Genomic DNA, 14476 nt, shown 5'->3' with positions numbered 1-14476 from the left:
GTATGCGAGGGGTGGGAGACAGATAGGATATAGGAGGAAGGATGCAGGACACTCTGCCTGATGGACCGGGTCTTTTCATTAAAATGCATTAAAAACTCATTGCAAACAGTCTTTGAGGTCTCAACATATACAGCACTAGAGGGATTAATAACCGCATTAATGGTCTTAAACAGTACTCTAGGCTGATGACTATTCTCCGAGATAATGTCGGATAGATATTGAGACTTAGCTGCATTCACAGCTCTTTGATATGCCAGACGAGTGTCTCTCAAAATGCCTAGTGAGATTTGCAGACCGTCCTTCCTCCATCTACGTTCTGCCTGTCTACAGTGTCTCCGATGGGCACGAGTAACATCATTAAGCCAGGGGAGAGTTGCTTCTAGGTCTTTTCCTCCTGGCTGGACCAATAGCATCCATAATCCGGACACAGGTGGAGTTGAACTCAGATAGGATGGTCTCTGGAGATGGCGGGACATGCTGTATTCCAGGGGAGTGAGGACCCGAGGCCAAAAAGGCAGCAGTGAAGTCCGATGATGTAGAAGATGTAATCATCCTGCGGTTCTGGAGGGGGGCCTTCGGGCAAACAATAGACTCGGGGCCCCTGAGCCTCAAAACAAATGACAGAATGATCAGAAATGGCTAAATCGAAGACATCATTAATGGAAACCACTAGGCCTCGAGAGATAACCAAGTCAAGTGTTCCTCCCCGCTGATGAGTGGGGGACGGAACCGAGTGGGTAGGATCAAAAGAATCTAAGAGCGCATTAAAATCGTTGGCTAATTGATCCCCAGGGCTCTCGACATGAATGTTAAAATCTCCACAAATCAGGAAGTAGTCAAATTGTGGAACATATGTTGATAAAAAATCTCCAAAGTCATTAATAAAATCTTTTGATTTGGGAGGCCGGTATATGAGTGCACAAACAATGGGATGATCCTGAGTCAGAATAAAAGGTAAAATGTCGAAACTGGGATAGATTTTGATCGGGATACGGTGACATTTAAGAGTCTGCTTAAACACAGACACTAAGCCACCCCCTTTCCCAGTGAGCTGAGGGGAATTAAAAAATAAATAATCTGGGGGTAGCAGTTCTGAGAAGACACAATTTTCTTCAGGCTTCAACCAGGTTTCAGTAACCAGGAACATATCCCGATAGTGTGTAGTGATAAAATCATTCAAAATAAACGTCTTGTTGTTAAGAGACCTGGTATTAAAAAGAGCAAGACGAAGCAGGCTTGACTTCTCCTGTGATGACTCAGCTCAGTTCAGCGGCCAAAGATTACCCAAAGCGTGTCGCAGATCAAAGATCAGGGCATCTCACCAGTCGGAAATACGGGCAGGGAGAGTCAGCGTCCCCGCCAACGGGCTGAAGGAAACGGTAGCTTTCAACCACAGTCCAACTCAAGGGGTGGAGGCCCCATTTCCTTAACTTCATAGTCCCCAGTGACGATGGTAGGCAGAATTTCAGCCTGCTGTGGATCCCAGCCCTCCTTCCGCGTTGTCACCGTCGGGGTACCTGGCACCAGAGACACTCTGAGTGCCGGAGGCACGGGGGTATCATGATAGGCGGAGGTGGAAACGACTTAGTTTGGTAAAAACGGTATCTGCTCGGGCAGCTGAACATAGAATTGCGTATTTCGAGGAGCACATGGCGGTCATATATCAAAGTAGAAAAGCCAATATTACTTAAAAACATGTAAAAGAAAAGTATAAACATGGTTACTTTGTTTACACTGGTTGTGTTTTTTACAGGCAGGGTTGCACATTTTATTTGCCATTATCTTTGCGTATATAGCCATCTTCTGTGTGCTGGGAGATTTTATTGCTCTTGTATGTTGTCGCCCTGGTGGCTGAACAGCTTACCACCACTCCTTACAATATGATGTTGATCCATCCATGTAGCCACTTTGGTTCAGCTCATTGTGTTCAGCATCATGGCAGGTTGGTGCAAAGCTCCTCTTGCAATGGCAATGAGGCCTGGAACAGTCTGTCACGGCATGATGGAGGTAGTGCCAACTAAAAAAGAGAAAAAAGAAGAGGTGCATTTTTTATTCATCTGGTATTTCAGTGTAGATGGCAACCTTTAATAAGGGAATGTAAAAATGCAAACTTTCATTTCCAGAACAGCCAGTGCTTCTGGAAGTTCAGTGTAGACAGACGGGATAGAGATGGTTAGTTGTTTATGCCAGTGTGGACAAAAACCACAATTTCACGAATAAACACTGTTTTCAAATGACTCTGTGTTATGGTTCACATGTAAACCCATGTGTACTGTGACCGAATTGCTTCACAAACCTCAAGAAGAAAGGCCACTGTCCCTGACTGATATTTGAAGTTATAAAAGAGTTTCTGTGCAACTTTGCCTTTGCAAAACTCTACTTCTTCAAAGTGCATTTCTGCCTGTGGCCAGAAAATGGAACCATGTCCTAGATGTCTTCGTGAACCTTAGACCCTGGTCAAAATTGTATTGACTATAATTTAGGCTACATGACTCTGTTCTGTGTGTCAATACCCAAGTGGATCCCAACAGTAGGGCTGCCCCCAGACAGTCGAATAGCCGACCTGTCAGTCGATTGAGACTCTTCTAGTCGGGCCTTTGTTTTTAATTATATTTTTTGTCAGACAATGTACGTTATAATAGCAGCCCCAGGCCGGTAGTTTGTTGTCTTTGCCTCATTTTGGTGTGACAAGCAACAATTTGCTGAAATGAGGGGTACACCCACTTCAGAGGTGACTCTGTCCAATACATGGATGTACATTAAAGTCAGATCTGTTTAGCAAATTACAGAATGGGGAGAAAGGGACAATAAAACCCATATAAAGGTGAGATTTGTACTTTATTAGAAGTGTTTTCAAAAATCGCTTTTACAAGAAAAAAGACTGCCGTGACGATGTGGCTAGTATTGCATAGCCTAATGTTATGTGAGTCCGGTTTGTTTACTCCATTAAAGTGCAACACTCCAGCCATTTACTGACTATTTCTGTGACATGCATCCATCTGAATGGGACTAAGAAGCCAACAAAATGCACGGGGAAAAGATTTCACTGAGGAATAATAAATAAGAGGAATCTGTGGTTAACTGATGGTTAATGTTGCAATGTGGTTAACTGATGGGAGAAGCTCAAACGTGTTGGTAAACTAGGCTATAACCATTTCTCAGAAGAAAAAAAATGCCCATAACAGCGCTGTTTCAATAGAAATGCTCATGTGCTGCCTGACTCAGTCTGACAAATCCATATGGCAGCCTCATATTATATATATTGTCAATTTAAATAGGTCACAATTCAAATACATTACTATCACCCATATATTTCTTTTATATTTAAAAAAAAAAAAAGAAACAAACAAAAAAGAAGGAACAGTCGAATAGTCGCACTGAACAGCCGACTGACAAAATCCTTAATTGGGTGCAGCCGTACCAAACAGACTCTGATGTTGTGTCATAATCATTACAAAGAAGTAATGAGACCGCGGCCATAGCTGCTTGTTAACTGGCAGAAAACATCAAGCTAATATTGTCAAAAACTAGTGAAATGCAGCGTTTCCAAAGCGCTGCAACTTGTGGTTTGGTGTGCACTTCCTTTGCAAAGGCTTATATGTAATGTTGCTGTTTTGTTGCAGAAGTTGTTGACAAGAGCAACAGAACAGCTCTGAAAGAGAAAGAAAGTCATTAAGAGCAGAAGTCTCCTGGAAGGCAAGGCTGGAGGATGGAGCACAAGCTGGAGAGAGGGGAGGGTGCAGTAGATGGTACAGTAGTGGGAACTAAGAAACCAGCATAAAGCCAGCAGGGAAGTTGGAGCCATGCTGGCCACAGGGGCTTTTCTTTTAACCGTCAGACAGGTGGCTGCAAGGAGGGAGTGGTGTAGTGACTGTAGGTGAGATCTGGAGGGGAAGGGGGGCGGTGACCCTCTCGGGTTGCTGCTGTCCCAGAGCAGTCCTGTGGGAGCTCTCCTAGCCAGTCTCTCTGTCGCTGTCTGCCCACCGCCGCCACTCAGCATGGGGGCCCTCGCCATCTCTCCACACGACAGCTCAGAAGACAACCTCACACTGGATTTGCTCATCCTCCACACAGAGCACAGAGATACAAGACAAATCACATGGTTGCTTGAGGAATGGCTGCTTTGTTGCCAGTGTGCAAATGTTAGGGTGCAACTTTAAGGCACCCAGAGAATGTTGACAGGCAGACTAAGTCACCATTAGTCTTTGTGTGTTCTCGACAGTGCTTGACAAAAATATGGAGTAATGTCAGCCTTATCCTTTCACTAATTAGACATCCACCCCTCTGGTTAAATAGGGGCTTCTAATAATTAAAAGCAACAGATTCACATTATTTTTCTTTGTAAAAAATAAATACACTTAGTGCAAACATAAAATTAAAACCTGCACACAGTTCCTGACATAAGGCTAACAAGTTGGTTTTCTCATATTTGTTCCACGTGGACTCTTAACTGCATTTTGTATTGTATTTGACCTTACTGCACTATTGTTTGCATATTTATTGGTTTTACTCTGCCTTGGTGCAAAAAGAACTCCCTATGGGACAATACAAATCTGAACTGAACTGTTTTAATAATGAACATTAGTCTGCAATAGCTTCACTTTGTGTCAACAAAGGACTGGACAGTCTTTGCAGTGGAACCAACCGTGTTCAAAGCCCTTATTTATCTGCAGCGGAGTTGAATTACAAAGCAACTTTCAAAACAGGAAAATGTTAATTGATTTCTAATCAATACAACTGCTGTGTGGGGAAAAAGCTAGGATTTCAACTAATTCAGGGAGTCTGAAAAATGAGGAGTGGCAGAGAGGAGACTTCTTAAAAAACTGGAGTCAGTCTGATTGCTCCCCAGGGAGACATTTCCACCCCAGTGTCCCACAAATGACATGTTTGTATGTAACGTAATATGCTTTCTTTAAGAGGTGACGCTCTAGTGGGAGACACATTCTTCCCAAGGGCCCTGCAGTCAAACGCCAAAAATGTGTTGGTTGTTCTACTTCATCTTTCATTTGTCAAACCTAAACATACCAGCTATGGATCATACCTGCTCAGGTGCCTAATTCCATCTGCTTTATCAAAACTGCCAGTTCACAGAATACCTGGATAGCCAACGAGAGCATAAAGGAATCATTTCATTTTACATTCATCTGTACAAATGGGAGGAATCAAATGAACTATGTTTCAAGTGAAATTGAATCAGATGGTTAATAAGGATTGGGTGGCCAAATGTATTAGTCTATGACATCAAACATCTGTGGTGCACATAAGGAATTAACAGGCAATGTGTACCGATGAAAGCTGTTTCAGTTTAAATTAGATCATTATATAAACACAGAAACTGCTTCAGGCTGCGCGCTGTTTGTTTTCTGAAGATGGCTTCTCATGCAGAATGCAACGTAACAACACACAACACGGCACCTATGTAGCTCCACATCTGCTGCATTTTAGTTCAAACCCGTAGAAAACTGACTAGAAAGCACCCAGATCCAGAATGAACACAAAAGATACTCTTTATAAATCATTGTACCTGATGCACCTCTGACAAAAATAGAAGGGAAGCCACACAGGCACCCGATTAGAGGCAAAACAAAGCAGAGACGACCATCTTGCCTTTACATTTCACTTCTAAGACAAGGGACTTGTTCAAATTTAATGGACCCCCAGAAAGACAAACGTTCGATTGTCTGCTGTTTGTTGGCATTAATTTATTGTTTATCTATAGACATAACCTTTTTTCACTTGCACACAGGGAAGTAAATTACAATGAACCTCATTTTTAATTCCACAGTACGAACCGCTTCTCTCCCCAACTACGCTCATTACACTGGTTACATTATGACATTAGTTTATATCATTCTGGCTTCAGTTTTCAGGAGGAAATTAACTTTAACAGCGGGAAACATCAGAAGCACAATGGCTTTGTTAAAAGGTATGTTCTTGCATCATACAGTATTGAGCATTCACAGGGATTCATCAGTACACAAAATGTAGTGTATGGCCGTTTCCTTATACAGTTAAATATGCAAGTCATAAATTACTTTGAATGTTAATAATTTTAAATTCTATATGATGTATTGCACACATAAGACACATGTTGAAACCACTAATGATCACTATTATTAACCACCTGATGACCCCAAACAGGGTCGAATGTTACTTTTACTCATATCAGAGATAATTCGAAATGCGTGCCGTGTTAACAAAGCCTCACTCCATCAGTAATCAGAAAGATAACAATCACATCCTCTGTTAAAGGATTAAAATAGTGTTGCAACTAATTATCTTCATTGTTTTGCTCTATAAAATATCAGAAAGTGGTGAAAAATGCCAACAACTTCCCAGAGCCCAAGGCGATATCTTCAAATTGCTTATTCATTTGAACTACCAGTCCAAAACCAAAGATATATTTATAAAAATAAACGGTAAATGAGAGAAAAGCAGCAAATCTTGACACCAGACCAGTCTGAACCTTAAACAATGAAGAAATTATAGAAACTGGCAATTTTCTGTTGATTGCCTGAACCAATAATCAACACAGAATAAGTCGATGCACATGTGCACACAGTTTGTGTATTTTGCCTCCTTGTAACATTTCAAATCTGCAGCAAATAAATATTGTTTCTTTGAGGAAAATCTAGATTGATAGATGGGCTGGCATTTTGTGACACGGCAATTTGGCATGGAATGGCGCACTGTCACTAAGGCCCAGTGATCAAAGGAGTGACAGGGGTCAGCGGGACGGTTCACAGTCTTCACCAGCGCTTCAGAATCGCTGCATATTTTTCCACCTTATCCCCTGCTGTGTGAACTCTGGAGGTCTGACTTTTGGCTGCAGACAAACCATTTCTGATTTAGATGCTAAATTCACATTTGATTTCTAACTTGATGCTAAATGATTATTTCTGTAGTGCTCTTTTCAGACAACTTCCCATTTACTATTTATTAATACAGTCCCACGGTGCCATTTTGTTTGGAATATGCGTTGACAGGGTTTGAGTTTCTGTAGGCAGTGCCAAGTGCCACTGCTCGGTTCAGAGTATTTTTCCCAGAGGACCTAACCCGAGATCTGGTATTTACAACTACAATAAAAACTTAAATGAACTGGATATCAAATTGCTATTTGCCTATTTTAAGGTAGTGATTAGTTCTTTCATTCTGTTAAAACATTATTGGTGGAAGGAGTGAATCAAGGAGCTTCGTCAGGTACAAGCTCTTTGGGAGTTGAAGAAACTCTCAGCCAGCATGGGTGCTGTTTGACCGTGAAAAGTCAACGCTGTGCCTCTGACTAAAGAGCCACTGACAGAGACAGACAGGGGATCAGCAGCCCGTCCGATTGTGAGCAGGAAGGGTGGAGGGAGGGGGTTGAAACCAAACAGCCTACTGCCACTGTGATATATGTGTAAGCCCACAGGGTGCAGAGCTGAGTAACCCAGCTTAAGATCTTTAGCTCGTGTCATCAACCAGGATGACCAATCCCTGCCAACTCTGTGACTCAAGCTGGAGTTTCATTAAAGAAAAACAGAAGATGTGCTTAAATGTCTGTGTCACGACAAAGACGAGAGTATAGTTTTCCTCCTTCCTTCTTTTTTTTGAATAAATAAAGCACATAGGATCTGTAAACGCAACCCTTTAACTCTGAACTCCTCTGAATCAACGAAAGAATGGTTACATTACACACTGTTTTTGAAAGAGTTCAACTGTCTATTACTAAAAATGTTCATGTAATACCTATGTTTAGTCAGAAAGAAAGCGTGTTCATCAGGTTAAAAGGGTATATTATTCTAATGCCTGTGGAAGCAAGGTTAATACATCATCTTTGGACTGGCATCATCAATCATTTATAATTTGTAATAGGAGCGTCCTCAGTATGCTGTATGCGGTTTACTGTGCATGATTTTATCTAGTGATAATTTATCTGATTCTACCAACTTTATGAAGTTGTATAATTGAGAAATCATGAATACTTTAATACAAAATACATATTAAGGCTCATTAAGGTAAAAATGCCTGTGAAAGTTGTGACTACGACTTATGAATGCTTATTTAGAATATGGTGTACATACAGTGTCATTCAATCTGATTATCGGTTTTTTATGGTGTCAGAGGAAATTACTATGATAAACAAACAATAACGGCTCATTTAGCTGTCAACCCAGAATAATATCTTTGGGTCACAACTGGACTAAATCACTCCAGAAATTCATTTCGCAAAAGGCCGATACATTTTCATGTCCCTAGACAGCCAGTGTAATCTCACGGAGAAACTGGAGAGTTTGCATTGACTGGAACAATGATGTGTCTTTATAATAAATATGACCTCCGCTCACCACCAGCTCCATCTGTTTTTACATTTAGCTCAACGCCGCTCTACACGTCCAGCTGCCCTGATTGATTCTAAGCAGCGCCGTGAAATTCCATCATACACTCTATGAACATTTATTGCTTCAATGCAGCTTCCCAGACGCTGAAGTATGAAAATAGTGGCTCAGACACAGAGACCTGCTCCCCGAACCTGAGACTGACTGTTTTAAATGGTAGTATGACCCCAAGTGGGGGGGGAATACTATCTGCCATGCTGTAACAATTAATTAGGAGTCACTCAAATTACCTGAGTGGTTCAGAGCCAAGTATCTGAGAAGTGCCCACAAAGACGACCCATTCGGACCAAAGAGAGCCCCCAGATCTGCCGTTTCTGTACATCGCTTTTATCACAAAGGCAAAAAATACATGTAATGAAAACGAGAAGGAAAAGAAAAGACACCAGGGGCCAGATGCATAAATGACGCACCTTTACACCTTTTCCCACGCATAAACACAAAGTACAGGAAGAATGTGCACACCTCACGTATACGTTAGACCATGTGTACAGCAGGTGGGATATGGTGAAGCAGAAATGAAAAGTAAGCTGAGACAGCCCATTTTAAACAGCTTGCACTATTGTTAGCCCTTTACATATACTTCAGTTCATAAAGTGAATTTTCAAACATTGTTTATGTTGGCCCCATGATTTTTTCTTTTGCCTTAATGTCATTTTCTTGTATTTCTTTTTCTAAAATGTTAAAAGGATCAATTTTAAGGTCAAATTTTCATGAATATAAACGGATATCTTACAACCAGGCTCCTGAAGATGAGATAAAGTAGTAGATGCGGCTCTGGATAGCTGACAGAGAATGATGTGCTCATTCAGACACTGAGACTGGCGTCTCCAAAGGCTTTAGGAGCAGAAGAAACACACTGAGGTCAGACTAAACAAAGCGCTGTCCACCCAGGCCTCTCTGGGAACTACAAAGGGCAAAGCTGCTCCTCTCGATTTACTCTGAATGAAAGCCAGTGCTCAGAGCAGGCAGCAGGTACACGGCTTTAAAAATCCAGAAAACACAGTAACAAGTATAATCAGTGTTGCATATCCTTCAAGGAAATGTTGATCATCCTGTCACTTCAAAACTATACTACTGTCAGGTCAATTCACATTTAAAGTACACATTACAGGTTATTAAAGTTTTTCATGCAAAAAATTAGAATATGGAAGGAAAATGAAAGAGGTCTGTTTGCCTTTATGCCACTGCAAAATCAGTTTGAAGCTTTTGGAAAATAAAACCGATTACAGTCTTCTAAAGCATTAGTTTGCACACTGAACAATTAAAAATGACATGCATTTCAGAATATTGCAAAACAATCTATCGGATGGCCCTCCCCTAACAAACCTAGAGGTGGTCTGTGAAAGCAGCTCATTACAACTCACAGTTACGTTTGATTGCTATTTGACCTCTAACAGGTCAAGTGCTAAACTTAATGAAGAGCTTATTTAGCCCAAACCATGACCATTCCCTCAAACCAAGTTGTTTATGTGCCTAACACCAACCAAACACTGACAGTGCCATAAGCTTGACTGTGTTTATTATTGTAACCATGATGATAAAAATTCCAGTACAGCTGCTGCCATCCGGCTCCGTCCATAGGAGGCGCTGTATCCGAGGGTAGGGACAAATGACCTACAGTATGGTCGTTTAGGTTGGAGGATCTGCGCCTATCATAGTGGAAAAACTACAATTACATTTCCATATTTAATGTTTGATCACATTTCACAATAATTTTAACAAGCTCTTATCTTTGAGCTGAACAGTGAAACTAAAATACTGAACTTCTTAGGCTTAATTACTGTCTACAAAGGGATCAGTACCTCCAGTGAAGGAATATTCGAGAGGCTGCTGTTGATCCATGATGCAACATGCAACAGTGAACATGCAGGGTTCTTGGTCTTGGGGCTTAGCTGAAGTTTCCAACCAAAGTCTATATATATTTTCTTTAAACAAGCTCAGATTTTGGATCAACTCACCCCCTGCTTCTTGTAAAGACTGTTATTCAAGGGTCAAGCACCTCTCACAATATTTTTACAGTTCAGCCTGCTAATGATTATGTATATTGTACAGTAAATCTTTATTTTGCAGTGTGTGTGTGAGCCACCAACAGCTTAGAGCTGCAGAACTAAACCACAATACACATCATCCCTCGTAAGAACAGTGGCACCAGACTCATATAGACAAGTCAGAATGACGAGCTCTGTGAGAATCCAGCTTGAAATCCTTCCAGTGTTTGTGAGACAACTTAATGACTGTAGGATTAAACTAGTTTCAAAGTCAATGGCAGCAAAGCTGATGTGTGCCAAGCTTAGAAAACCCTGAGAGTCTGGACCTCTGCCTATCTCCTGATTCCAAAAACACACTATGAAAATAACCACATTAAATTGAGCCAGACTGAATAATTTATGCACACAAGTCTCTTTTTAACTCTGTTTTGTTTGTGGATGCAAAAGGGTGGGCAATGTGAAATCAACTAAATGTGGAGATGACTCCTCTGTGTGTAGTGCAGCTGATGCATTTTCCAGAAAAACGAGGCACAATTTCTGTTGCCATGGCTACGGATATTAAACACTTGCGATTCTTCGTGGTATGTGTGGATTCAAGGGCGAAGCTATAATGAGCAGTGGCATTAATGATACTGCAAGATGTGCTCCTGCCACAGCCAGGATTAAGTTAACTGGGTTTGCAGTGGGACACATACACAGGCACGCGTCTGACAAGAGCCAACAAATCATATCTAAGCGCATTAGTGGAAAGCAGGGAGAGGACGTACTGTCATTACTGCTCATTACTGCCTTACTGCAGAGAGAGATCAGGGAGCGAAGAGAGCGTCAGCTTTCATTTTTCTGAGGTTATTAAATTTCACTCAGTTGTGTACATAGACTACGGCATTATGTGCATCCTGAGACAATTTAAAAAGGAATTCCAACAACATTCTTGCAGCAGCACATGAATTTTATGGAGGTAAAAACAGCACAAATATAAGAGTAATATTGTCACAGCCATTGTGTGTCATCCCCCGACTCCCACTGTGTTTGTGAAATGCAACAGTGTGAGGGTGGCTGCCCTTTGATTCTAGCAATCTGTAAATCAGACTGTTGGCCACAGTGAGACATCTCATTTGAGGTGTTTGTGTATGTTGGGTTTACTGGTCCCAAAATGGCCCGTGTCCAAGTCTGACTAACACAGCTTTTTTTAAACTAGGGAATACACTGTTGAGAAGTTATAGAGGAGCACTTCGGTTCACAGGCAGGTTTACTGCTGGCTCTGTGGACTTGGTGTGAAATAAATAGTGTTTTACTGAGACACAGAGATTCATATCTACACACATTTCATAAAACAGTTTCTTTGTGCATCTACAGTGTAATTCCTGGTTAATTGGATAATTACAGTGTAAAATGCAGCATGCAAAAAAAAACCCACAGACTAAAGTGGTTTTGTGATTTTTAATCAGTCACACCAACAGAGCAGTAATTGAACTTTAAACTTTATAAGCCTGATGTACAGGCATAAAGAATTCTGTTAAGGATATTCCATCATAAAGTGACCTTCTAGAAGCTAATGATTATAATGCCTCACATCTCTGAAACAATCTGAGACTCAACTCTTGCTACATTTACATTTTTGTAAGTCTGTAAATCCTTGTCCATCTGATTGTTGCAGTGGTTCAAATGGTTCTGGGGTTGTTCTCGCTGACAATTATTTTCCTAGACTGAGTCAGAGCATTTTAGACAGGATTAATTAATCCTGTGTAAAATGGTGAAATAATTAATTAATTAATAGAGATGTCATCTTCCTGATCCAGAAAAATAATAACAGGGACAGTGCCACAAAAAGGGCAAGAAGTATGGATCATATCGGTGCGGTGGTACAGGGCGTTTTAGGTCAATGTACAGACACAGTGTTCAATATATCCTCTAGCAAAGCTAAAAAAAGTTCCCATGTTGATGCAAAAATGACTTCATTCGGAAACAGACTGTATGTCAAACATTATAAATTGCCAACAGGGCAACATATTTCCTTCCAACATAATTAATCTCATTTGTCCACAAACAAAAACACACACAATTCATCAGAAAAATGTAGAAGCTGCTATAAAAACTGCACTCTATAATTGAACCTCACAACTAAAGTTTTCAGACAGACCATTTTAAGTGGATTCAGTACCGATCCAGTCACAGGTCAAACGCTTCGTTCATTTTTCAAAGACAAAAACTTTTTTCTTTTAAAACAGGTCTAGTATTTCTCCATTGTTTCTCGACTGGAATTAGTGTGATTTGGTGTAATCCAAATAAGGTAAAGCACTGCTCCAAGAAAAGCACATAGATGTCGCCAGCACACGTCGTGCTATTTATCATTCCTCACTAAACATGTCTCTGCATTACAAGCATTTTTAACAAACATCCTTTTTTCTGGATGCTTCACACATTGTGTCATTTAAATAATACACAACATATCAACACATACTTTGGTTTTATGTATATGGACATAGTTTTAGGTGTGGGATCCTACAAGTTTTGTTTAGTCAAAGTGATGAATGTGTTCATAAATCAAATCAGCACTTAATCAGATAATGAACCATCTATGATTTTCAAGATAGTGTTAGATGCTAGAACACCCTGCAGAAGCAGTTATGCTGCTCCACGTTCCTCTTCTGAGGAGGAAATCGAGCATGCCACACTTCGGCTGATCACAAAAGAGAAGAAAGGTCCTATGTTGACAAAAAGTGGAAAACTGACAAAGCTGAGAGAGAAAACATATTCCTCTCAGTATCCAAAAACAAAGCTTTACCTACTTTACTTCCAGCCATTCGTGCTGCTTTGTTTCAAGCTGCTTGGCTGACTGCAGGTCTGGCCTGCTGATTGCAGTGATAGACATGGAGGAATCTAACAGTGGTTGCCAGAAACCACAGAAGAAAAAGGGAGAGGACCCTCAGTCTGCTGTCGGTCTGTGCCAGTAGGGAGAGGTAAACACAAGTAGTCTCTCTTTGGTATGCAAGGATTATGTTGGCCCAGAGAGGAGCTGTAACTTAGGAGGTGCCATGTGGTCTGCTCAGTAGAAAACACAATTAGTTTTAATGAATGCAAAACAAAACAAAAACAAAAAAGCCAATCCTAGCTGACACTGGGTGAGAGGCAGGGTGCACCCTGGACAGGTCACCAGTCTACCACAGGGCTGATCTAGACAAACAACCACACACACACCCCTACATGCAATTTAGAGTCACCAGTCAACACAAGGTGCATGCATGTCTTTGGACTGTGAAAGGAAACCGGAGTAGGGTTGGAGCTCGAACCCGGAACCTACTTATTGTGAGGCAACAGTGCTGTGCAGACCCAAGTTTAACAGGAGAAACCTGCCAGCAAAATGCTGAAAAACAAGGAGCGCAGCTACACAACCAGTATGTTTTCAAAGGAACTGACTGATAAAATATTCAGTCATCTATCTGATGGCTGGCAGATCCCCGTTATCTCACTGAAAAGAAGTCTCTGAACCAGTCATCTGTGAACTGTGAAGCCGACATTTTCTTTGTTCACTGAAAATTGTTTGCTCTAACACAAATAGCTGTAAGTCGAAAGTGGAGTAGGTGTCCACTGTGAACTGCCTTGACATTTAAAGCTGTTTTTAAAAACTGACGCCAGGCCGCCGCCCCTGCCTGATGTATGTGGGGAGCTAAAGGAGGAGCAGGTGGGAGAAGTTCAGGAAATGCATAATGCTCACCTTCCTCTAGCCAGGTCTCGGTCAGCAACATAAAATCCAATTCCCGCCATGTGAAAAAAGTCCTTTAGAATAAAAGTCTTGTTAGCCAGGGATCTGGTGAAGGGTAGGTGAAGCCAAGCCAGGCCAGCAATACATAAGAGAATGATGGCAAATCGAGTCGGATTTACAATGGAGGCCGGAGACATCAGTAGAAGCCCAACGCCAAAGGGCCTTGAGCCTGACAGCCACTCCTCCCCTCTTCCCTCGGCTTTTAGGCCGCTTTCTTTGTGGGCAAACGAAGTAAGGACCGCGAAAGTGTGTCGGTACCTTCGCCAGTGACGGTGGGAGAGACCTTACATGATCCCATCCATGAAAAAATCTAATATTGAGAAGGGCTGTGCGTAAACTAGTAGAGGCGA

At 41.4% G+C, this 14476-nt stretch overlaps 1 protein-coding gene across 2 annotated transcripts in view; it reads right to left on the bottom strand.

Annotated features, from left to right (window-relative positions):
* LOC109962837 (RNA binding protein fox-1 homolog 3-like) overlaps positions 1 to 14470 on the bottom strand; it is a 483365-nt gene extending 468895 nt beyond the window's left edge. For both annotated transcript variants that reach the window (XM_020604885.1, XM_020604886.1), the window contains exons 1-2: positions 14079 to 14470; positions 1878 to 2017 (exon numbers count right to left, since the gene is read on the bottom strand). The gene's annotated coding sequence lies outside the window, so the exon portion shown is untranslated. The remainder of the gene's footprint in view (positions 1 to 1877; positions 2018 to 14078) is intronic.
* Between the last annotated feature and the right edge of the window lie 6 nt (positions 14471 to 14476).

Source organism: Monopterus albus, unplaced genomic scaffold (genome assembly GCF_001952655.1).
Source record: "Monopterus albus unplaced genomic scaffold, M_albus_1.0 scaffold68.1, whole genome shotgun sequence".
NCBI classification, from domain to species: domain Eukaryota; kingdom Metazoa; phylum Chordata; class Actinopteri; order Synbranchiformes; family Synbranchidae; genus Monopterus; species Monopterus albus.
Note: the sequence above shows the minus strand (reverse complement) of the source record. Positions and strands in the feature narration are given on the sequence as shown.